We start from the raw sequence: 23,548 nt of genomic DNA, 5'->3' as shown, positions 1-23,548 counted from the left end.
ACCCCTCCCTGTGGCCCCACTGATTGTTCCTACATTCCTGACTAACGACTGGCCTATTACCCCCACTCCCCCCGGTATCACCTCATCAGCATATTACTATTTTGCCAGCAGACAAGGGCAGATGCGCAGTGCTTCTCAACACATTGGATTATGAAGACAAAATAAATAGGTTAATCAGTGATTCTAACACGTATGAGCAACTAAAAAGGGACCCTTCCAATAGATACAAGAAAGAAATGATTGACTGTCTCCAAAAGTTAGAGAAAGGAAAACATATAGACAAACAGATGTATTTTAGATTATACCCGGGAGAGGCCACGCCATGTATCTATGGCCTGCCAAAAATACATAAAGAAGGGTTCCCCCTCAGACCCATTGTTTGTAGCATTGACTCCTCTACATACAATGTAGCCAAATATTTAAAAACTATTTTAGCTCCGTTGGTTGGTAACACAGAATATCACGTAGAGAACACCACAGGGTTTGTAGAGAAGATCAAAGACCTCATATTGGAACCTGAGGAAACTTTGGCATCATACGATGTGACTTCTCTCTTTACATCTGTCCCAACCCCAGCAGCAGTCTCAGTGGTGAGGACGAGGCTGCTGGCGGATGTTTCTCTGCATGAAAGAACCAAACTTAAACCGGATCACATCTGCCAATTATTAGAAATCTGCCTTAACACTACGTATTTTCAATTTCGGGAAAAATTTTATAAACAAATTCATGGTTGTGCTATGGGCTCACCAGTTTCACCCATAGTGGCTAATCTTTACATGGAAGAGATGGAGAAACAGGCCCTCGCATCCTTCCCGGGGACAAAACCTAGACACTGGTTTAGATATGTGGACGATACTTTTGTCATAATTAAGAAACAAGAAATTCAATCCTTCACAGATCACCTCAACTCTGTAGACTTCAACATTAAATTTACTCATGAGGACATTCAAGAGAACCAACTAGCCTTCTTGGATTGTAAAGTAATTATAAAAGAGGACAGAGCGCTAAAAACAGAAGTCTTTAGGAAGGCTACGCACACTGACCAATACTTACTTTTTGACTCTAACCACCCTTTACAACATAAACTAGGAGTTATCAGAACCCTCCAGCATAGGGCTAAACTAATACCAAGTAGCACTGAAGGTAGAGAAAAGGAGTCAAAACATATCAGGAGAGCACTCACTAACTGTGGGTACCCTCAGTGGTCATTCAACAAATGTCAGAAAGAAAGAATAGCGAACGAAACCAATAATTCTCAAGATTCAAAAAGGACAGGAGTAGCAGTACCGTACATTGCAGGAGTTTCTGAAAAATTACAAAGAGTCCTTTGGCAACATAAAATTCCTACTTATTTCCAACCGATAAATACGTTAAGGCAAAAATTAGTGCATCCAAAAGATAGGCTACCAAATGAAAAACAAAGTCATGTAGTTTATTCCATACATTGTAAGAATGAAAATTGTAAAGAGCAGTACATTGGGGAGACTCAACAAATTCTCAAAAAAAGACTTTATCAACATCGCAGGGATAATACTAGTGGGCCTCAATCGGCAGTACATTTGCACCTAAAAGCTAGCAACCACTCATTTGACGACAATGAGGTTAAAATCTTAGCGAAAGAACATAGATGGTTTGAAAGGGGGGTAAAAGAGGCGATTCTTATAAAACAACAAAATCCTTCATTAAACCGGTCTGGTGGGGTGAGGTTCAATTTGGATCGTTCATACAATAGCCTGCTTAGGCAAAGCGGGTTAGGCAACTTTCGCAATGCTGTTGAGGGTCGTTATGCTGATGAGGTGATACCGGGGGGAGTGGGGGTAATAGGCCAGTCGTTAGTCAGGAATGTAGGAACAATCAGTGGGGCCACAGGGAGGGGTCCCCTGCCCCCCCCAACCTGAGAGTAGGGACCTATCATAGCTGTGTCCGGCGCCACCATGTCTGGACATTAGGGATATATATATGGGGCCGATACGACCAGTCAGACTTTAGTTCGCTCACGAAGCCTCTTGGATAGGAGGCGAAACGTCCGAAACCTTCACTTTTGTACAGATGACGGCTGAAGAAACCTTCTCATCGATGGACCACTCCTGTACGACTGAGAGCTTACACAGACGCAAACATTTGATAGTCCTTCAATGGCTCACTTGTTTCATTTATCACGGCTGTCTGTCACGACTCACCACTTGAATCTCATTGCACATGACTGTGCCCAAATTATGGGGGTTGGCTGTGGGGGGGTGCTTTGATACATTGAAATTGAATGCAATTGAGCTCCAAATTGTCTAGTCAATGCTGAATGATGTAGTCAGTCCAGGTTCTAAATGACTCAAACCATTGCTGATCTGTCAGTGGTTGCGCAGATTTGTGATTATTGGAGGTCACAGCATAGCTGCACTTTATGATAAATACACCCATTTATGTTTTTTTTCCTGTCCCAAGGCCATGGAAACTCATCTTTTTTTCTGCTTTTTTTTTTTTTTGAGGGGGGGGGTCTTTCTGAAATGCCTTAAGATGCCCTGGGATGCAGTCAAAAACCGGCCTTTAATAGGAAAGTAGTCCAATAATTGGTGCAAACCAAGTAGGTTTAAGTGATCTACTTCTACCAAGGGACATGCTTTGTATGTCATTGAGGAGCTAATTTCAGTCTGGGTCATGAATGGAATATCCGTAGTCTCTGCCGCATTAGCTTGTATGACTTTATCGATCATGCAAATGAATGTACATCATAACACACACCACCAAATGCACTTGGAAAATGTAAAAACAAAAGTGTTTGTGTTATATCACCTTTGAATTCCTGTCGTAGGTTTTAAGTACTTGATGGAGCACAGATGCCATCAGCTGGTTCAATATTTCTGTTCAAAGTCTCTATGGGACTATTTGCTATTTGCCTCTTTCCAAATTGAACCTTTATGGACTCTCTGCCCATTCAATGTATTTTATTTTCTGAGGTATTCGGTTCGCTGATAGCGAGGTACGCTTTCGTGGTTGAATATAAATGTGTGGCTTTGTATTCATGCGGCTAGCTCACTTGTGTGAACAATGTTGTCTTGTAATATAATTGTTATTTGAAAGACTTACGGGTGTGTTTGTTTTCATCAAGCATGTGTGATTGCTCCCTCTTGACCTTTTCGCTGCGCTATTCCAAATGTCATTCGGTGGTCAGCCTCAACGTTGATTAGAAGCATCCATGGATGTGCTCTTTGACTATTCAAATGTATTTTCTTGCCTTAAAATATGCCAATTTTTCTAGCGACCTGTTGTGTTGTATTTATTATCTTGAATTTTTAATTTCAGCATTATTTTTTTGGGACGCATGACATGTAAAAATGTTGCTACTTATTTTATCAAACATCATGTCAGTTAACGCATGATTTGCTTTCCAGATAAAAAGATGTGTGGAGGATTGATCTTGCCCTTGGGCCTAGAGTTTAACATGTGTTTTAGGCAATAGCAATAAACAATAACAACAACAATAAACAATAAAGATCAGATCATTTTTTATTGTTTAATTGATATTTTAAACTGTATTATATTATAATAGTTATCAATGAATGGGCAAAGGCAAGGTTAGCGCCTGGTCGTTAGTTTTGTGATCCTTCCTGGCGTTGGAAACGGACACACTGTAAAGTGCGGATTTGGCTTGTGACGTCTAAATGATATACATTTGCTTAATGAAAGAAGCATTGGTTCATGTGTGAGCAATAGAACCCTAAAAAGAGATGAAAAAGGAGAGAAGGCGACAGACGGGCAAGTCAGTCTGTATATTGAAGCAAAGTATTGTTTTCTTTTTTTTCCCATCACACATTGAACTGCATCAGCTGCTATAAGCACAAAAAGTGGTGAAAGTGAGGCACAAGCTGATGCAACAGGCTCCGAATCCCACAGGTTGGAATTGGCATCCGCCTCCTCTGTCCTCAGTGTTTATTCAGCTCCCAATTCCCGTGAAAGGCAGCAGATTGGAGGTGGTGGGCTCTCTGTCAGTCGGGGTTCAAACAATTGTCAGCTGGCAGACACTCCACATCCAAGGCCCACACTTCTTGTCTCTAGCTAGCAGATGTGACTTGCGCTTGGCACCATCCTAACACAGTCTAAACTTCCTCAAACATTTGAATTATTGCTATCCAGTCAGCGGTCTTACGCATGAAACCACTCACTGATTTACCCGAAACTTTGTAAAGGACCAAGATTCTGATGCAAATCTGGCCAGAGGTGTTGCCACGATTGGATTGGGTCAAAGTTAGAGTGGTGACATACTAGATGATGCTACCATGGGCTACCATGAAATGAGCTTGCAGTTGATGAGCCACGTTTAATACGACATGTCAAAATGGAGTTGGGGTGGAACTAGATCTCGATCTTCTAATCTAACAAGTTGGGCATGGATGTTTTGGTTGTTATGTGGTAAATGCGTCTACCCTAAATTCAATCTATTCCAAGTGTCTATCTTGTTTTGCAACGTTACATTGGTAGTGTAATGGATCACATATCTGACTTCTATGCAGCTAATATGGAATGGTGCGCTTGACAAAAACATCTTTTGACTGAGAAGGTTTCGTCAGCCTCATCTGTACTTCTTTGACACCTTCAAAGAAGTACAGATGACGGCTGAAGAAACCTTCTCATCGACGAACCACTCCTGTACGACTGAGCGCTTACACAGACGTAGCCTTTGACTGACTAGCACCTGGTCTTTGTTGTATTTATCTAGGTCGTATTTATCTAACGACTCCCAACCTTGCTCTGCATTTCAACAGATATGAACTGGGAATTTATAGACTTTGTTGATGTCCAAGGTGAATCCCATTATTCTTTAGATCAGTTGTAGGGTGTATGAATAACGAACAAGGCCAAAGTTAGTTGAGATGGCCTCTAATTACGTCTTCAGCTTAAATGAAACACAGTCTAGAGAACCTTGAGATTTTTGTGCCTTGTTCACAGGCACCTCTGTAGTGCCATGGAACCATACTCTCTCCAGTAACTCGCCACAGTTTTAGCTTTAACAGGCCAAATCTTTCAAAGTTCTGTCTTTTTGTTTTGTGACCCAATTGTCATCTTTGGTGACATTACGAAAATGCACTGGGTTTGGGCATGGAACTTTCATGCTGAGCAAGCGAGATCCAATCAAAAGAGCAAAATACTTTGTACAATGTCTTCTAGATCACATCATCGATTTGCGGTTGTAGATGCTTGTATCCCAATTCGATCCTTCTTTCCTATCGCTCAGCTCTGTTTCTTTACTCAAGAGCATGCCTTTGTACGCTGAATCCTGATGAATCAACAAGATTCAGATCCCTTGGCATCTTCTCCACAGAGAACTATCCTCACAGCTTTTAGGAATTATGGTTTACAACTGACCCCGGCCGCACCTCTCCCACGGCCATGATTGATCCTCTTTCCCGTTCCCCTTTCATCTTGGAGCATAGAAGAATTGGCACAATTTCCTCAGTCCTTTCATCATTCTCCTCATCTGCTCGACAAGAGGGAATACGACAGAAAAAGGGGACATTGTGAGGGCAGCACGAAGACCGCGATAGAGAGAGAAACTCGGCTCAGCATTGATTCCCTGGCAATAATTGGCTAACAATAACCCTCTTGCAAAAGCATAAGCTGGCCCATGTGGTTAGCCTGCATTTGATTGGCTCGTTGCTCAGCCGGTGTCCTCAGAGCGTCATGGTTTGACGATCCAATCCAAGTTATTTCTACTCGTCCAGCCTTATCCCTCTCTCCTATGAGCTCTTTCCCTTTTCAGCAATTCGTTGTTCAGCTCACTTCCCCCCTTTTAGTCTATAAATTAGGCACCCAATCACCCAGACTTTAGACGTGGGTGGGGTGGTTGGAGGGGGAACAAAGTTTATTGGGGGCCACCGTCTGATAATGATAGTAAATTATGTAGTGAGGCAAATACCACAGCTTGAATTCATAGGAACAATCTTGGGCATTTTGACTGGCAACCCCTTGACTGACATGAGTGACCAATTCAATAATAGGATGAGAACTGACAGAATAAATGGCCATTGTCCCAGACTAAGGTGCCCTCGCTCAGTTTTTGCGAATAACTGGTAGAGTCTCGCGTGTTGCTTGCAGCTGCTGCCTTAAAGCATCCACTGGTTACCACTTTATTCTCTGGCAATGGCGGTTACAAATGGTGCCTCGCAAATATGAAAAAAGCTGCATTATACCAGAGTTTCACTCACCTCGCTATGATTACACATTTGATTGTAGGGGGGCAAAATAATGCAAATCAGCTTGAGCAATTTCCTTCCACCTCTCCGATTGTCTACAATTTAAAGCCATGAATATTTTTTAACCTGAACGCAAGACTGTCTGTGCATGGTAATCATTGTGTAGGATAAGAAGTTGCTGAGAGTTTCTTGCTTGTGAGAAGATAAACAGTCATTTTGTCAGTGCAAAAATAAATAATTCTACCTTTCTCCTTTTCAAAAGAGCCGCAACATGATGAGCCATTCTTTGTACACGTATTCCAAATACAAGACCAGTCATCATTAAGTGCCAGTTTGTGTTTATCCCTTGTTGAATAGCTCTTTTCAAAAAGGGATACTCAATGAGATGTCAGAACCACTTTTTACTTGTTTCACTGTGTTCGTGTTTTTTGCCTTAACACTAGAAACTGCTACAGTGGTGCTTCTACATGTGAACTGATCTTCATACGAAATGTTCAAGTTACCAAATGCCTCAATGGGAAAATATTGGCTCTTGATCCGAAAGAAATGTCATGATATGACAGGTAAAAGCATGTGTAGGCTTTAGAAAACATTTATGTCCTAATTTTGGCCGGGCTTGGACCGGATTAGGGCATTTACATGTAAAACACATCTCTACTTACAAAAGTTTCAAATAAGAAATTTCTTGCAGAGCCAATTAACATTGTAAGTAGAGGTACCACTGTATTTTTTAAATAAATCCGCTGTCTTAATTTTTGTACAACTTTTCTCAATTACAAACCCTCTTGAAACACTTTTATGTGAGTAATGCCTATCTTTAACACTTTCCTGCATCTTGTGACCTGATAGCATGATAAACTGTCCACTGTAGTAACCGGTGTTCCTGGAAGGGTTAAATCCAAATGGCCAAATTCATCATGTATTTTTCGACACCTCTTTGAAATTAGAATTGGTTGACACATTTTTTTAGGCTTACAGTTTGCCAAATCCCTTTTGATATCACTCTGACCTGCCATGAAAGCTCATATTTTCTGTTGTCATCAAGGCCAATTGAATTTTATCTTATTTTTTCCCTCTCAATTTAACTTCTGAAATTATTTGTCGTGACTTTTGAGGTGTAATACCAAAATCGCAAATTTTCTTTACTTTTAAAATTTTTGAAATAGTGCAAAGTATTGTCACAATATTTGAATTATCCAGAGGAAATACGCTTTGACTGCAGATGTATCCAATGTAAGGATCTTTTTGCTGTACGCAGTAATTGTTATTTATTTTGGTAAGGATATTAAATCATCATTCACATTAGTAATTTTAACTCGAAGGACATGGAATACATTATTTCAGATTACACTTCGCAGAACAAATCCATTAGGTCCCTTGCGCAGAGTGTTTGCTCCCTCTCGTGTGATAATACTCTGTGGTGTTCTGTCTTGTATTTCAGGTAAGAAGTCACCTACTGATTAGTTCTCAGAGCACATTAATCCTTGACAGCTGATGGCCATTATTTGAAATGTTGGTGTAACACGATGTTTGCCTTGGGATTTGTCTCTATTGTCCATCAATGCCACCTTGTGTGGAGGTGTTAGTAAAAAGACTGCTTGCCATCACCTTCAACTTAGATCATTTGCTCAGAAAATACAGTGAATCTCTAATGCTCTCAATCAACTTCATTTGACCTTTTCAGAACTTTGAAATGCACAACGGTTGAATGATTCAATAGTTTTTGGACAACTTCTTGTGCTATTAACTCAATCACTGCCAGACGATGTGCAAATATGTGTCCACTCAAGTGCCCGGGTTTTTGCCATTTTCACTCAAATTGCAGGACCCACAGAATATTGAGTTTTAGATTACATAAACATTCAATGCAGTGTAAGAAACCTTAGTCTCTCTTTCATCAGAGAAATAGTTTATTTTGAGCTTACGTAGCTCTAGAGTTATCTGCAAAGAAAGTGGGGGCAGCTGTTCAAAAGGCAAATGCTGGCCTTCGTGGGAGGGAAAAACATAACCAGAGGTTTGACCGAATCTTCAAAAGAGAAAAAAAAACAAAATCCGAACTAATTTGGGAATGGCGCTTCATCGCATTCTCTTAAATTCACGAATACATTCGGGAATGGCAGTGAATGTGTTAACAAGGAGCTGAAGGGTAAAATTCACAAGAGTGTTTGAACCATTCAAATATCTAAGGGTGAACACATTTTTTCTACTTTTGTGTGACTCTTCCAGTCTCTCTGCTACCTGCTGTGTGCCACTCATAGCTTAGTCACCACATCCCTCTGAGAACATTCCGTTTGTGTCTGTTCATCACTTGTTAGGTTGTTATGTCAAAACGGTAGCACCAAAGTGGCAAGGACTGTTTGACCAACAAATGAATTGGACATGTATATTAACTTTTTGAGAAACTCAGATTAATTTCATCTGTCAAGGCTCTTGTACTTTTTCAGTTTCATCTTGTTTTTAGGAACTGTGGAGGCCGTACAGATGGTCATAGTATTTGTCTTTAAACTGTGCCTATACTTGTGTGTTCATCAGCCCACCCGCAAGGGTGGCAATCCAATAACAGCCATGACCAAACAGGACCTTATTTATGGCAGAAATAATTCAGCTGACTGACACTTGTGGACGAGTGTCGGCAAGCAGCGGGTGATACCGTCGTGAACATTCATTCAAAACTGATAACGATGAATCTCCTGCAGTGCTGAACAATCAATGCTACTTTCTAATGGGGAAGGGGGGAGGGGGGGGGGTCCTGTATCTAATTTATTTCTTCCAATTGAATGCATGTTTGTGTTGTTTTATTGCCAGCTTTAGAGTCGTGTTTGGATTTGGTTCTGGTCTCGTGACTTTCTGGCATTCATCTAGCCTTTAGGGATTTTTTTCAATGTATTTATTCAATGGACACATCAATGTATTGATAATTGAATTATCAACATTTTGGGGGATAATTGTTGTGTTGTAAATCATTGTTTATTGAAAAAAAATCCTATATTTACTCAACGGTCCTTTATGAAAGCAGTATGATAAATAAGACATTTGCAATCACCTGCCTTTATTTTGGAAAATGAATTATTGGTTTTTTTTTCACATAAAGTCAATTATCTAATCTAATATAATCTAATGAGATGTTTTCAAATGTTCCAATTTGAGTGCCCTCTTTGTGAATGCAGAGATGGCAATTAATTGACAGATTATTTGAAAATAATTGAAAATAATCATCTGCTGCAGACTTATTTTTTTCGGATTTTTGGATATATTTACATTTGGCCATTAACATGTTTTCCACCTATTGCCTGAAGAGGTCCTAACACCTCTATGTAAATCTCATTCACATGCACATGCGCCACAATAAATAGAAAGGCCATTTTTCTTTTTCCGTTTATTTTCCTGGCCAGCCGTTCAAAAGATATTGACTGATTCCAATCGGCTCAAGGTCACGATTTATCGCATCAAGAGCACGTCCAGAGCAGGTCACATTTGCTCTCAGTTGAGTTGAGCGAGTTGTGGGTGTAGACACACACACACACACACACACGCACGCACGCACGCACGCACGCACGCACGCACGCACGCACGCACGCACACACACACACACACAATGCAGCCTTGTCCACTTGAATAAACAAACACCGGTCTTCAAATCGATGCCACGAGAAAGAGTTGGCCAATTTTGCAATGTGATTGAATCAAATTTATCAAAAGGGGTCGCATAAGTTAGCTGTTGACGATGTCCCAAAACAATTGCTGAAGTTGACCACATGGTAGTCCAGACCACACGGGGTCATCCCCCATCCTCTGTCTCCAAGCTTTAATTCAAACCCTGAATGTTGTAAAACAAGATTTAGTTTGTTGTTATCAAAATAATTTTCTCGACAATATTTTTCCAAGGGGCAAAATTTTCTGTAAAAATCAACAAGAAAGAGAGAAAAAGATTTTGAGCTGATCCGATCACAAAAGTATTTTTTAAAGTTAAAAGACAAAAGGAAATATTTGTAACGTCCTCATCACAATGAGCAAAACAACACACACACACACACACACGCGCGCACACACACACACACACACACACACACACACACACACACACACACATTGGAGTTAGTGTTTGTATATAAAAAAAAACTAACATTATGATGAAAAAAGACATCACAAGGTCACTCACGTTTGAAAAAGCCTTCTCGTCTGCCGACAAAATGAGACACTGATTCGGGTTATGTTGCTGCTCTCTGAACAGAACTTCAGATAGTCACCCAATGTCCCCTTGCAACACTAAAAAGTGAGTCTACAATAAAGTAGCAGACAATTCTATCCAAAGAAACATGCATCTGCATAATTGTTGCCGTTAATTCTCACATGGCTTGCTTCATTCCCAACCTTGTGACCTTGAGTGCCCATGAAGACACAATCATCTCCTTCACTGCTGACAGCTTTCGGCATGCAGAGGATATTCTTTCAGACAAGGCGAGTCATAGGAATTTGCATTGAGCCTATCAAAAAAAGTGTTGATCTGCAAAGAGCGCCTCATTCATATTCATGAGGTCGCAGCCGGACCGATGCCCCCATTGGCCCCTGTCACTGCTCAAAACCTGCCTCTATGATCACAGAAAACAGCTCTTGGATGACTCTTCATTAGCAACAACATCCCCGTTGACCTGAGTGCCAACACTTATAGATCCTTGCGTTCTACGGCATGCGCGGCAGGATTCTCAGGTCCCGCCAACTGAATGGGGGTCTTCTTTGAGGCACTCTTAATCCAAAGTGAAGTGTGTCGGCAAGTCTCGACTGTGAGCTGGCCTCATGCAATATACATGAAACATGCATGCCTTATTTCTGTACTCACCCGGTTCATTTGAACCAACCATTGGATTTCTCGCTAAATAATTGCCGCTTGCGTTCACGCCCTTTGTCAACACCCCTCCTCTCTTTGATGACGAAAAGCTTGGATGTTCGCGACAACAACGAGAGTCTGCTACCTTTCATTGCCACTTAATATCTCATTACGATCAGAGAGTTGATGTCAACTATCCGTGTCCAAATGACAAAGGGCTGCACAACCAGTGAAAATGTATCAAAATGAGGGACCGCTCACTCTGCTGCCCTGTACTTGTGGGGCAATGCCGAGCACTTGCTTTGATGTTCTCGTGCTCCCAATGGGGGGAGATGGCTGCCTGGCATTCCACCCAGCGTAGATATCAAGTTATGGTTGGAGACATTCGGTACTGGGCAGTAATATGTACGTTTTGAAAGGGGAAAAATGTCCCGTTGCCTAACAACCTCTTTTGTGTTTACTTGTTGACATTTAAATATTATCACTTGACCATGTATACATGTTCAACAGAATCTCCCGCACACCTTTCCTGATTGCACCACTTGTAATCAGAACAGTCAATATCATTTGACCGAGGCGTATCAATTGAGAAAACTCGGTCAATAACATAAATGAGCATTATCCAATTGTGCATCAAAACTGCACTGCATAATCCGACAAATAGAAAAGTCAATTCATTAGTCTATCTCCGAATTATCATCTTAACTACTGTATTTTTCGGTGTATCGGGCGCACCCAAAATCTTAGATTTTCATCAAAAGATGACCCTGCGCCTTATAAGCAGGTGCCCCTTATATGTGAAGTAATATTGAGCAACAACAGGTCACGCAACAACTCTCAGCAGCCACCGACAAATAAGTAGTGCGGTGTGCTCGATATTTTATTTGGAAATTGTTGATTCATTCATTGATTGTGCGCCTTATAATACGGTGCGCTTTATATTTGGGAAAAAATAGTTTCAAAATCCACCATTCATTGAGGGTGCGCCTGATACTTCGCTGCGCCTTATCCACTGGAAAATACGATATGTTTTAATTGCCACCACATTTAATAATCAATGTACCTTTTGAAATGCAAGATGCCGGCCAGTTTCCCATCTCTCTCGGAAAGTATTCACTCTGACATCTTCAAAGATTGAAACTAAGTCAGCTCAGAAGAATACAATACAATACAATGCAATGCAATACAGTACCATACATCCTGATTTATGTTGTGCTTTCTCAACAGCTGCAGCTGTAACAAAGCACTTTGCAAAAAAATGATCACGTTTGAAAACAATCAATTTAGTAATCATTATTCTGTTTACATATATATCACATACCATGTTACATGATACATGACCCCTTTGTGAAATGCAGTACAACTAATGCAGATAACGAGGTAGATGCATGTTATCCTTTTCTTAATAAAGAATATACATTACTCGACATCATGTCTGCTACTCAGTGGGAGTGCGGATACCTGCAGGGGAAACAGTGGGCTGATGGCAAGATAGCAGTGGAGAACGCGGCCGACCTCTTTCGAAGCTAACAGCCTTGGCAAACTGATTTGCCCCAACCACCGTTCATGCACTCGATAAGGAAAGCTCCCTTTTCATTGAATTCATTTCTTGTGTCCATTTTCCTCACACGTTCCTTTTGCTCACCTGCATCAACTCTTTTAAATACATCCTTGGCTGTGATCATTTTTCTGAAACTCCCAAGCTGAGTTTTTGGCTTTGGGCTTTCCTTTGCCTTCTCGTTATATCGATATCGGTTATATCGATAGTACCGCTTATTACGATACTATTTCTATGAACGCAAGGAGAAAATTACATGCGCGCAGGGTCGGATGTATCGATAGTCCCGGTTATATCGATATTTTTTCGGACTCCCGATAATATCGATATAACGAGACTTTACTGTATTTGATAAACATATATATACATATATATATAAACATATATATATATATATATATATATATATATATATATATATATATATATATATATATATATATATATATATATATATATATATATGTGTGTGTGTGTGTGTGTGTGTGTGTGTGTGTGTGTATGTATATGTATATATATACACACAGTGAAAGTCACTGCCGGATAAGCCGTGATTAAGATGTGATTCAACGATAATGAAGGAAGTCACAGGAGGAGCCTAGAGGCAGAAATCAAATTACTCAGTACATGTCCGCAGGAGATGGTGGCAGCCTGGGTGTATGTTGAATTATCTTAGCAAAAATGCCCATTTCTTTCACATAATGGTCTCCCTCTTGACATGTTGATATCTCGTGTGTTCTCGAAGCGAAAATGAGGCATATCATCTGAGGAATAGTTTATGTTAAATTGATGTAAATGCATGTTTTCTCACTCTCAATCTCTCTCTCTCTTTCTCTCATTTTCTCTGTCTGTCTCTCCCCATCTCTCTCTCGATCTCTCTCTTCTCTCTCTTACTCTCTCTCCCTCACTCTGTCTCCTCCCTCTCTCTCTCTCTCTCTCTCTTCTCTCTCTCTCTCTCTCTCTCTCTCTCTCTCTCTCTCTCTCTCTCTCTCTCTCTCTCTCTCTCTCACTTTTTATAGAGATAGATATATCTATCGATATAAGCGATTGAAGCTTGGGTTATTTTAACCACATGATATTTTTTTATGTATTATACCATACGCAAGATGATCAATTTAAGTGAATATGACTTGTTTTTATCTTCTTGTTGTACCACATTTTGCTTCACTGCTAAAATATTAATTAATCGACTCCACACATTCTCTAATATCAAGGCATTTTTTACCAAGCACTTTATCGTCAGTGTCACAAGCATGAATAATATTTATTATTTGTGAAATATAAAATATTGCCTTGTGATTTCCTATGTAATAATGTTCCGAGAGAAATCAATGACTGAACCCAAGAAATCGCAAGTAAAACTATAAAGAAAAAATATATATATTACCAAACTCACAAGCATGGAAAATTTGTCTCACAATAAAAGCACCTCACGCTTGGCAGGACGTCTTTTCTGCGGGGTTGGCAATAGTTTGTCTTTTCCCAATTGTCTACAAAATAATTCATGTGCATTTATCACCATAATAATCATAGCGTACATACATCATACAAATCCAAATGAATTCAATGTCATTGTACAAGCACCTGCAAACTCTCAGATGGGGGAAAAAAAATAACGTTCATATTCGAGTAGCACCATGCAAACAAAATTGATGAAAGGAGAATACATGTCAATGAGATTATGTATGCATGTAGAACAGTGGAGACAACGGGACAAGGTGCTTCGCTGTTCGTAGTCATTTGAACTAACGAGATAATTTTGAGGTGTAAATACAATAAGCCAATCCTGTATATGTTTGTGTTCATCTAATTAAATGATGTAAATTATACACAAACAAGGCTAATCCGTTTAGAAATACAAATCCGGTGGTCAGTGAAGTAATGTGAAAGTGGATACATGAATTTATCTGCAGGATGCAGGAAAGTAGCCATTCAACAAATACCTATACTTCGCCAAATTGATTCACTGCACATTAAAGATGTACATAGTTGATTTCTTGCTGAGTACTCAATACAGGAAGATGGAGTCATCGCACAGCACTCAAGGAGTGTAACATTGCCAGGGATTCAGTGCGAGTTGTTAGCTGTTGCCATCGTGACGGCAAACAAATTCTCATTATCGTCTTTGACATTATCAGATTGCGACTTTTTAGCTGTAAGATTCTGCTTCATTTGCAGATCAGACTCAGAATCATCTTTATTGGCCAAATATGTAGAACACAAAAAATGTAGCCACAAGGGGGGCACATGCCAGTGTCTTATTGTGCCGGTCCCAAGCCCGGATAAATACAGATGGTTGTGTCAGGAAGGATAGAACACAAAAGGAATGTGTCTACGGTAGGACACGTTGTACTAGTATCATCATAGAAAATTGCAAAGAGGCATTATAGAATTAATTTTGGGTTACTGTTTAGAGAGTTAATGGCTTGGGGTAAATGTGTCCTGGATTTGGTGCGCATGGATCCGTAGCGCCTGCATCAGGTGAGTAGTTGGAAAAGGTGGTGGGCAGGGTGCGGAGGGTGCAGTAAGATTTTCCGCACCCTTGTTTCAATAATTGCAGTGTGGAAGTCCTTGAGAGTGGGTAGGATTTTTCCGCATTCCTAACTATCCGTCGAAGTCGTATTTTGTCAATTTTTGTGGCGGCCCCGAACCAAACTGTGACGGAAGAACAGATGCTGTGGGAAATTACACTCTGCATAAACCAGTTTTACTTCTAACCGTATCCTTCTTTACGTAAACTGGTCTTAATTTTCTTCAGAGATTTTGACCTTCCATGTAGAAATTCCATTTTCCCTGGTGGTAATTCACTCTTTTACTGTTACCTAATGTACCATTTGTTCTTCCACCTCCGTATGGAGGAGTTATCGTGCTAATTGCTGCTGCAGCCGTCTGAACGAAAGTAAACACATTTCCCTACAATGCAAGGAACCATTAAAGATGGGGGCGTGACATTAAACAAATACACAACAATACTGTTGTTGTCTCCCTACCCCCCCCCCTCCCCTGCCCCCACTCACACAAGACACGTCTGCGGTTGCAGCTAAGAGCAGCCCCGGGTGTGCCGCACACTGTCATGATCATTTAGCGCATGGTCTGCTTCAGCCACCGGCACTGAGCACAGGATGATAGATACTCTGCCTTGTGGGGTCTTTTAACTTCACAATTGTGTGGCCCAATTCTGTCCACCCACCAGTATAAAAAATAAAATAAAAATTAAATAAAGAAACAGTATGGACACAAGCATTAACATTTATGTTACCAGCTTTTGTTTAAACAGTGTTTGTTGAACAGAGCTCGCGGGGGTGGGGGAGATTTTGGATCACCATCAAAGACCAAACATTTCAGTCATGGACATATTGCGCTGAAGTCAGACTAAAGTCAGTCTTGAGAGTTCCCTCTTTTTAAGTGTAGTCCAAATGTAGTCGTACACTTGAAACACGACAAAATCTATCAGCGATGATCAAAAAAAAAAAAAAAAAACTGACAGGTTTTTAAAACCAGCCCAGGACAGATGTGAAACTGCCAACATCTTGTCCAAAATTAACTTGGATACCAATATGAGGTATTGCTATCAAGCTGATGTCGCACATAATTCATTGACTGTCAGCCGTGCCAAAATGTGTCCCCTCCAGTGCCAGAGTATTTGTCATTGTCATTCGATTTCCAGGACCGGAAAGAATAGAGTACTCTATTAGTACGACATGAATTCAATGCAGCGTAATAAAGCTTAGACTCTCTTCTTTCATCGGAAAAAAGAGTTAATTCCTAAAATATATAGGTCTGGAGTTATATGAGCTTCAAATGAGGGCGGCTGTCCAAAATACGATACAAAATACAAAATACCAAAAAATTGTCCTACGCGTTCCTGGCACGCTAGCGCGTTGCGGTGCCAGACGTAGAATTAAAATTAAAAAATAGGGACTGGAGGTCATAGTCGTAAGTATGGGTGGTCGTAGGTCGAGCTGGTCATAAGTCAGATGTTACCTGTACATACATATTGGTTTTTATAGCGCATTAACAATTACTGAAACTGGAACAAACCGCTAACGTAGAAAAAAATGGGAATGCTGCCCCTTGTGGAAGCGCTAAATTTGTTCATGGCAGTGAATGAGTATGACTGTCTGTGTCTTATTATTTTGTAATTTTATGGAAACTGTTCAGTTGACAGCTGGGCGGCCACTTTTTCTGCTAACTCTGTCATAATTGGAACCAGCATATTTAACATGGAGGTGCTAACCTGAATCCAACCACTTCACACTCTGAGGCGTTTTTAGTGAACGTGACACAGTTGTTGTATTTCATTCAAACCTAGTCAAAGTTAAACGTCAGGTGCATGTGGCTGCCGCTGCTCACCCGCAGAAAAAATATCCTGTGACTGTAAAGTGTCCTTGAGAGTTTTCAAAGGCGCTTGGAAATGATTATTATTATTATATTAGAACTGAGTTTTGTCGACTGTAATCAAAAATCAAGTGTTGCACACTCAAACTACTTCCACGTGGTTGTAAATAGAAGTGGGAACACTCATTATTTTTTCCTATGGGCGAAAGGATCACTTTAACATCAGTCACACTGTCGGGGTTTAACATAATTGGCAGCGGCCCAATTGGCTTGATGGGCTAATTTGCCTCACTCTTTCTTGTAGATAGTGATCCGCATCTCCTGTAGAGCCTGGCAGCAGCAGACGCTGATAGACTCGACCTCTCTCCACACCTACCCATCCACTTGTCTGTCCTCTTCTTTTTTATGATGAGTGATTGAGAAACATTACTCCTGACCTTTCAAGACACTCGTATTAATTAAATGTTCTCCAATTACCGCTCATGCAAACCTCTGTGATATGAACACGTTCGTTTCAACTTCGCACCCTGCCCACCACTTATTCCAGCTACTCCCCTCAGGCAGGCGCTACCATTCCATGCGCACCAAATCGAGCAGACATATAAAGGACAACCGCTGTCACTTACGCGCAGTATGATATTTTTATTCAAATGCAAAACACCAATAAAAATGACTTAAAGTGTCCAAAATCTGCAAAAAAAATTGATCTGCGAATTGGGCATTTTCAAAAAGTCCCGCCCCCAGTTTGTGACGTCACACCAAGACGTCTTGCATTGCTAGTGAATCAAAACAATGGCTTCAGATTCAGAGAATATGCTTTCTTGTTACACATCCAGTTATGAATATGATTCAAATAGTTCTGAAGAGGAAAGCATTCATGTTTGCAATTGATTAAATAATTTATTCTGTGGCATTTTGAGGCAACATTGGGGGGAAATGTCTCAATGTGTTTTTGGAAATTGCATAGGTCAGTTATGCTGTTACTTGTGCAAATTTCAATTAGGTTCCCGCCATAAGAATGGAAAGTTTGGAAAACGTTTTATTATTTTTTAATGTTTTTTTTTTTATTTTTTGAAATATTCTTTCAAGTGAAGAAATGCAGACCCACCGCTAAAACCAATTTGATGAATTTAGCATCACAAATTATCTTGGATATCAACAGTGAATAGCATTGTGAAAGCTAATAATTTCATTCATTGAGTATCTGTTTGCTTTTTTGAATGTTGTTGTGCCGATGACCATTTTGTGTTTGGGAGCCTTTTACTGAGCATCTTCATCTTTATTAAGTTCATAGAGTTGCTTGTTCTGTAGTCTCAAGGGGACATAAGCCAGTGTCTTCTTGTGCCGGTTCCTAGCCCGGATAAATACAGAGGGTTGTGTCAGGAAAGGTATCCGACGTAAAAGCTTGGCCAAAACAAACATGCCAATCAAACCTCTGAATATGGAGGACAGTGATTAGCTGTAGCAGCCCCTTGAAGGGAAAAGCCGAAAGGAAAAGATCAACAGTGAATAGCATAGTATGACATGTTGCCACAAAGTTCACAATATTATGAAAACATTGCTTTTAAATTTCACTTTAAATGGAACATAATCCAGAGTCAATCGACTCTGGATTATGTTCCATGTTCCATTGTCTCAATTCTTTGCTCTGTTTTGACCAGTTGCCTTTTGTCAAAACAAAAATAATTGGTGTGCAGTAAAGTATCAGATGCGAAAACTCTTTGACCATAACCGGTTCTAATTTGTCATTATGATTCACATCACATTAAAAATTGAACACCTGTCCGTCTGAGAAACTTTGAGATTTGGTCTTATGATTATGTACATTATGTCATTAAGTACCGGTAATCATTTTAGACACACACAATATACCACCTTCTTCTACCTTTGAGTCAAAATGTTTTCATCATTAGTGAATGTCTTTGATGAAGTGCCCCCGCAAATACATCCACACCTTCCCTCAGCAAGAAGGCACTCAGAGGACAAGGAAATAATGCAGCTGTCAGAGAAAGGACTTCAAATCGCCACTTTCAGCCACTTAACAGGACACAGGGAGGGATTTTGTACGTAAAATGGCCGACGCGTGGGCCAAATGAGGAGGAAATACATATTTATAGACCCGATGAGATCTTAGGTTGAGTTTTAATACTCATTTAGAATGTCTGGTGAATCATAAGTGTGCTATCTGATGCTTGAATAGTAATAACTTTAAAATTTTACCTCAGCCGCCTGCAATTTCTGGGCATGGTTTTACATTGGTTCAGCATTAGCAAATCCTAAATTTCTACATCGGAACATGTCAGGCTGAATGACAATACCCATATCATATGTATTACTGTGAACAATGATCCGCTCCAGACGGAAACTCACTGTATCAGACTAAGCTTTCATTCACCATGTGTAACAATAATTTTAAGTCAATATATAACTGCATCCAAAAGATAGGCTGCCAAGTGAAAAACAAAGTAATGTAGTTCATTTGATACATTGTAAGAAGGAAAATTGTAAAGAGCGGTACATTGGGGAAACTCAACAAATTCTCAAAAAAAGACTTTATCAACATCGCAAGGATAATACTAGTGGGCCTCAATCGGCAGTACGTTTGCACCTAAAAGCTAGCAACCACTCATTTGATGACAATGAGGTTCAAATCTTAGCGAAAGAACATAGATGGTTTGAAAGGGGAGTAAAAGAAGCGATTCTCATAAAACAACTAAATCCATTAAACCGTTCTGGTGGGGTGAGGTTCAATTTGGATCGGTCATACAATAGCCGGCTTAGGCAACACAGGTTAGGCAACATTCGTAATGCTGATGAGGTGATACCGGAGGGAGTGGGGCAAACAGGTCAGTCGTTCGTCAGGAATGTAGGAACAATCAGTGGGGCCACAGGGAGTCGTCCTCTGCTCCCCCCAACCTGAGAGTAGGGACCTATCATAGCTGTGTCCGGCGCCGCCATGTCTGGACATTAGGGATATACAAATAGGGCCGATACGACCAGTAAGACTTTAGTTCGCTGATGAAGCCTCTTGGATAGGAGGCGAAACGTCCGACACCTTCAAAAAAGTACAGAGGACGGCTGAAGAAACCTTCTCATCGATCGACCACTCCTGTCCGACTGAGAGCTTACACAGATGTCAATATATTACCTTAATACATGCAAATAAACATGTTTTGTGCTATTTTTTGATTGAGAATGTTTAAAAATTCATAGTTTAAAATTCCAGGTGGTAATTTCACTGTCCAATTATTTTTTTAATTAAAAATGCAATCGGTTATTAGTCATCCAATTTCAATTGTGCTTATTATCTTTGGGGTCATCGGTTGTCTGTAAGGTTAGTTCCAAGTTTTTCATTGGACATGGATCATGATTAGCGCCAGGTTGAAGCGTGTATTCACTGCATGAATCGGGCCTGTGGTGCAGAGATGCAGTACAGCGGCCAAATAGCAAGTGAATGCTGGAAGAGCCAATCGTGCAACCATCTGCTGTGCTAACCTCCATTCATACAAAGCAGACACTATTAGCTTCAGATGCTAGTTTCAACATGTCACAATATGTCGGGGGAAACAGTGTAATTTGAGACAAGAGGGGCCAATATTTTTTTGAAGATGCGGGTCCACATCTTACGTGAATAAAAATAATAACAACACAATACAATTAAATATAATCTGAGTTATATGAGTGCTGTGTCGTGGTGATGGGTGGCTCAATTCACTTTGCAACAAGTAGCATTTTGGAAGACTGAGAAAATCTTAAAGGAAGTTGGCTTAAAGCTCTTCAATTGTTTACTGTCAGACAAAGCATAAAACAAACAATGACATTTATCAGAAAAAAACATAGATACAATTACCTTATTGATACGAAACATGTATCGAGAAATTAGGAAAAGTATCGCCAACTTTCAATCTCAGATCAAAATGAATCTGTTTTCTGCATTCGATGATATAAATTAGGTCGACCTTTACACATCACGTACTTAGACAGTGGCTTTTTCCCACTGTGAGCTGCGACAGACAGAGGGTTTGTTTCTGTCCACACAGATAAGTAGAAGCCGCTTACATCCGGCTCTTATCACTCTGCTCGAGGCTAATACCCCATTTTATTTTCTCCCATTGTCAGCCTTTGTTGTCGGCCAGCGTGGAATAGGTACTGTGAGTCATCAAATGTGTCGTGCCAGTCAAAATTGTTACACATTAAATATTGTGTCTGTCCTGAAAGATCATGATCGGTTACAATCTGTTAGCATTAGCCACATTTCTTTCAACCCTTGTTGAGTTTTGAACATACACATTTTCTTCCATAGTAATTTATTCAGCGAGATTTGAATGTGAATCAACATCAATACGCAATACTATACATTCTGCAATCGTATTTCCGTTTTTGCAACCGCCACTTGATGACTTTCTCTCTGCTTGGATTGCCTTTTTCCATTTTTATTTTCCGGCGAGATAGATTGATTCCTCTTGCTTCTTGTGATATGCTGCTGATCTGTCGCAGTGTCATGTAAAGAAATTCAAATTCTAACTCACTATACAGCATATTTTAATGCATGTGTTTTTCAATACTCAATGGAAAATCTAATAATAATAATAAGCATCATCATCATCATCGTCGTCATATTCATAATCAGAATGATGAGGGAGATAATATTAATTATGATAAAAATAATAAAAACAGATTAATAATATTAATGCTATTAATAATATTCGTATTATTCATACTATTCATGATATTCATAATATTCATAATATTAATGATGATGATGATGATGATAAATATATGGCTGATTTAAACAGCATTCTATTATCTGTATTAACTATACTTGTGGAGTTCAAAATGTATACATATGGTCTTCACAATTTTGTTTTTGAGTTTAATGTATTAGAGTTTTGTATTAAACCAATTTAAACTATTTCCCCCTTTTACAACACAACCATTTTGCAGCGTTTGCATCATTGTCCTTAACGTGTGGCGCCACATCTCAATGCCGCCCACAGCCTAATTTCATGGACCTTTCCTTGGGAGATTGACAATTATGCTGAAGAAATTGTGTGCAATCTCACAAATGAAGATGCCGCTGGAGTGTAATGTTTTTTTCAATTTATTACGATAGAATATGGAAGGAAAAAAAAGCACGCACCAGCAACTCCAGTGAGCCAGACAAAAGGATTTGTTTGATGAGGGGGCAGGATTTTCACAGTTCTGAAAACTTAACCATAATATAAAAACGATAAAACATCCGTTTAACTTTAATGGCAAGTGCGGAGGGCGAATGAGTTGATGATGCACCTTGCACATCTCTTTGTTATCATTAACTGTTACATAAGTATAATATGAAATCAGCCAGTAACCACTAAAGACCATTTAGGCTTCAAAGAATGCGACATAATACAGTGTTTCATCTGTGCTGTATGTCATGCATATTAGCATATTTGACAATAAAGATGACTTTGACTTTGGTGGTACTTATGAAATTCATTTGACATTTCCAAACTACAAAATTTGCTAAGTAGAGACGTGCTTTCCATGTCTTCTTTTCCTTTCGCCTTTTGCCTTCAGGGGTCGCCACAGCGAATCAATGTCCTCCATCTATCCCGGTTTTGTGCATCCTCTTCTCTCACACCAGCTACCTTCATGTCCTCTTTGACCACATCCATAAACCTCCTCTTTGGTCTTCCTCGAGGTCTCCTGCCTGGCAGTTCAAGGCTCAGCGTCCTTCTCCCGATATAGTCACTCTCTCTCCTCTGGACATGTCCAAACCATCTCAGTCTGGCCTCTCTGACTTTCTCTCCAAAGCCTCTAATATGAGTTGTCCCTCTAATGTACACATTCCTGATCCTATCCAACCTGGTCACTCCCAAAGAAAACCTCAACATCTTCATCTCTGCTACCTCCAGCTCTGCTTCCTGTCTTTTCTTCAGTGGCACTGTCTCCAGTCCAGTTTCATCCTAGCTGAAACCTTCCTATCACACATTGCGACTGACATTTTTCTCCAGCCGCTCCAGCCTGCCTGGACACGCTTCTTCACCTCTTTTCCACACTCTCCATTACTCTGGACAGTTGACCCCAAGTACTTAAAATCCTCCACCTTCTTTATCTCTTCTCTCTGTAGCATCACTCTTGCACTTTGATCCCTCTCATTCACTCACATATATTCCGTCTTGCTACGACTGATCTTCATTCCTCTCCTTTCTAAGGCATATCTCCACATCTGCAGTTTCTCCGCCACCTGTTCCCCGTTCTCGCTAGAGATCACAATGTCATCTGCAAACATCATGGTCCAAGGAGATTCTTGTCTAACATCGTCTGTCAGCCTGTCCATCACCATAGCAAACAAGAAGGGGCTCAAAGCTGACCCCTGGTGGAGTCCCACCTCCACCTTAAATTCCTCCGTCACACCGACAGCACATCTCACAACTGTCTTACAGTCATGATACATGTCTTGCACCGCTCTGACATACTTCTCCGCGTCACTCCAGACTTCCTCATGCAATACCACAGCTCTTCTCTGGGCACCCTGTCGTACGCTTTTTCCAGATCTACAAAGAAACAATGCAATTCCTTCTGACCTTCTCTATACTTCTCTATCAGCATTCTTAAAGCAAACACTGCATCTGTCGTACTCTTTTTTTTGGCATGAAG

The 23,548-nt window shown here is 40.2% G+C and overlaps 1 protein-coding gene across 6 annotated transcripts in view; it reads left to right on the top strand.

Moving 5' to 3' along the window:
- Positions 1 to 23,548, top strand: part of grid2 (glutamate receptor, ionotropic, delta 2) — a 493,088-nt gene that overhangs the window by 160,748 nt on the left and 308,792 nt on the right. The gene's annotated exons all lie outside the window — the stretch shown is intronic.

The sequence above is a fragment of the Hippocampus bargibanti genome, linkage group LG04 (genome assembly GCF_051943395.1).
Source record: "Hippocampus bargibanti isolate YZ-2025 linkage group LG04, ASM5194339v1, whole genome shotgun sequence".
Taxonomy (NCBI): domain Eukaryota; kingdom Metazoa; phylum Chordata; class Actinopteri; order Syngnathiformes; family Syngnathidae; genus Hippocampus; species Hippocampus bargibanti.
Note: the sequence above shows the minus strand (reverse complement) of the source record. Positions and strands in the feature narration are given on the sequence as shown.